The following is a 3690-nucleotide window of genomic DNA, read 5'->3' as shown; positions in this document are numbered from 1 at the left end:
TCGAACCCGTGCTCAATATGCTCTGTAAGGGAAATGACCGGCTCCGTGGTGCACCTCCCTTCCCTGAAGCCTGCCTGTTCGGGTGGCAGGATAGCGTCTGGACCGGCCCCCATCGGTTTAATAGAACACGCTCCAACACTTTGTAAAGACAGCTCAGCAGCGATATGGGTCTGTAACTGTCTGCCTCCTTCGCCGGTTTCCCTGGCTTCAGGATGGCAACTATCTTCGCATGCTTCCACACTTGTGGAAGCTTTCCTTTTGCAAGGACGTCGGACATTACATCTGCTAGCCACGCCCGTGCCCTGGGGCCCAGATGCGTCACCATATCGGGATATACACCATTTATCCCTGCTGCTTTGCCGTTCTTCACTTCGCTAATGGCTGCACCCACTTCTCGGGGACTGAACGGGGCCGCCCAGTCCGACTCCTCCGCAGGTAGCGAGTCCAAAATCGTACGGTACGCCTTGCGGACACCGCGCTCAAAAGCCTGATTAGGGACCCGTTTACTAAGGTTCTTAATGTTCTTGGCAATTGTGTCTGCCTCACACTCCGGTGCAGCCTTCACGTAATTCCGATCTGGGTCCAATTTCTTTATCAAACGCCAAGCGTGGCGGCTGGAGTGTGTAAAGTCGAGACTTTCCACGGTCTCCTGCCACCGTTGCTTCCTTCCCTCTGCCAGAGACTGAAGTAGTCTATCGGCTGCGTCCTGGGACTGGGTCTGCTGGTACTCTCGGTACAGCTCTTCCGACTCTGCTGTCCAGCAAGGGGTGTAGAATTTCCGTTTGCCCGTGGAATAGAGCGTTGAGCGCTCTTAACCAGTAGCCTGCTGAATCTGGTTATATTCTTGGACTTGGGAGGAATTGCAGGGCAGACCTGCTCGATATAGGAACTGAATTCCTCCCAGTCAGCCTTCCTGAAGTTCCATCTGCAAAGTGGGAGAGAGTGCACCCTCGGTATTGTCACCCCAGCTGTGACAAGAACCGGCCTGTGCTGGCTATGCGGAAAGTCCCCGAGGACTGTTCGCTTCACTTGCAGCGGTTCACCGTTCGCGCATTTTGTTACGAGGGTGAGGTCTGGAGTATACTCCTTATGGCGGGTACCCCGGAAGGTACCCTTGGCTGTCGGATCGTACACTAGGTGTAGATCATTACAGTCCATCCATGAGCGGAATTGTCTTCCTGCCTCGTTGCAGTCTCGGTAGCCCCATTCGTGATGGTGGCTATTAAAGTCACCCAGACAGATGGAAGGATGGCTGATCACCGTTACCGGTGGTGTAGTCCATGTCGCTCTAGGTGATTTGTAGATATTATGCAAACACAGTCCACCTACTTCCACGGAAATTCGGTTCACCCCATTGCTGTCCGTTACGCTCTCAATGACCCTTACCTTCGATGGCTCTTTAGCGTAAACGCTAACCCCTCCTTTGAGCCTCGAAGTGTCCTCGCGTTGGACCACCGTATAGCCTGGGATCTGGAATCGGGAAGATTGTGCGCCTGAGTAAAGGTGGGTCTCCTGTAACAGGAGGATGTCTACGCTATGGGCGGCCAATAGCTTTGATAAAAGCTCATTTTTTGCCATACTCTGGCTCTCGACGTTCAGGGGCGTCAGTTCGCCATCCCTGCCGTCGCATTTTCCGATTGGCAGGCCGCGAATCAATTGATGCATGGGACGTTTGCTTTTTTCTCAAACGTGCCGTGGACCCTGGCGACACGAACGCGTTATTATTTGGCTAGGCGGCAGACCGCTTCGCCATTGACGGGACTGATTGGGACTCGAAATGAAGATAATAGTGTGGCGCCCGGGATAGGGCTGCTCTTCGGGCACCGGGTTGGATCAAATTTACTCACACACCGGGGCGAGCAGCTCATGTGGCTCGTTGGCTCGATACCCGGGATGGTCTCGTGACGGTCGACCGGGATTTACACATTTGCCCTCCCGTGTGGCTCAAGCCCCCTCACCACTGCAAGGTAAAGATCCACGAGGGGGTGCGAAAGGCGAATTATCCATCACTGCAGATTTTATACAATTATGTGGTGACTTTCTCCATTATTGTATTTTTTTTTAGTTGAAAGATAATTGTTTAATAGTTGACCAAATTTGTTGTTGTTGGTAATATCTAGGATTTCTGGTGGGAGAGTTTTCCATTCCTTGGTGGTTCTTGAGAAGAAACTGCTTTTATATGTATTGGTTGTGTGTTGGAATTGTGAAGTTACTGATATGATCATTTCTTGAGAATGTACAGTGTTATTTTATAAAATATTGTGGTAGAGTTACTGCTGTTTTGTTGGAATATACTGTTCTGTGGAAAGGTTGGAGGCGTTTTTCTTTCCGCCTCCTCTTCAGAGTTTTCCACTGCAACAATCTCGGGGTATCAGTAACGCATCTTGGCTCGTGCAAGTAATTGTTGGTGACTGCCCTTTGAACTTGTTCGATTATCTTGATGTGGCTTTCCTGATAAGGATCCGACACTGTGCACGCGTATTCCAATACGGGTCTGACTAAAGCATTGTATGCCTGTTCTTTCACATTTGGGGGGGGGGGGGTCACTGGTACAGGTTCCACTTCAGGAAGCCAAGGGTACGATTTGCTTTTGCCACAATATTATCAATATGTTGGTCCCATTTCAATGATTTGTTTAGTTGGATTCTCAAGTAGGGTATTGTGTCCATGTTGTTTTAATAACTGACGGATTATTTGGTAGTCATAATTAATTTGTTGTTTTTTGTTTGTTATTGACATTACAAAGCATTTCTCGAGGTGGAATTTCATCTGCCAGGTTTGTGCCCATGATAGAAGTGAGTCAAGATCATTCTGTAATATATCTGCGTGTTTCTGGGTTTCAATGACTCGAAATAAGAGGCTGTCATCGGCGAACAGTTTGAGCTTGGTAAGAGTTGATCTAGTTCTTTTCCTAAATCGTTAATGAATGTTAGAAAGCAGAGCTGTCCAAGGACAGTTCCTTGAGGTACCCCCGATAAAACGTTTCATTTCTCACTTATACGTCCATCCCGGACTACTCCCTGAGTTCTATTGCAGAGCCAGTCTTCAAGCCATGAAAGTAGTTTTTGTTCCTTCTGTTTTGAGTCGTTTTCTTCACCAATGATCTTTTCGGGAGACTTTGGGTCGATGTTTTTAATTGCACACTTATCAAATGCTTTCTAAAAGTCTAAAACAAGTAGATCTATTAGTCTTCTGCTGTCTAATGCCTTTTCTATTTATTCTATGGTATTTACGAATTGGCTTTTACAAGATCTATGTTTCCGGAACGCATGTCGGTAATCGACTAGCACATTATGTCTTTAATAGAGCTCCATTATTGAATGAAACACAATGTGCTCGAGTACTTAACATGTGACAGACGTCAGCGACATTGGTCTATAGTTCGAGGCAATATCTCGTTCCCCTTTTTTGTATAAGGCAGTGAATAATACATGCTTTCAGTCTTTGGACAAGCGGCCTGTGGTGAATGACTGTAGGAAAATAATGCATAGAAAGGGAGCTATTTCTTTTGCGCATTCTTTGAGGATCCTGGTGGGTCCTCATAAAACGTGGGCCCCGATAAAACGTTGCATTTCTCACTTCTACGTCCAGCCAGGACTACTTCCTGAGTTCTATTGCAGAGCCAGTCTTCAAGCCAAGAAAGTAGTTTTTATTCCTTCTGTTTTGAGTTGTTTTCTTTACCAATAATCT

This window comes from Berghia stephanieae, chromosome 11, assembly GCF_034508935.2.
Source record: "Berghia stephanieae isolate SIO BIC M18660-M18661 chromosome 11, UCSD_Bste_1.3, whole genome shotgun sequence".
Taxonomy (NCBI): Eukaryota; Metazoa; Mollusca; class Gastropoda; order Nudibranchia; family Aeolidiidae; genus Berghia; species Berghia stephanieae.
The sequence above is the reverse complement of the archived record's forward strand: the minus strand, read 5'-3'. Positions refer to the sequence as shown.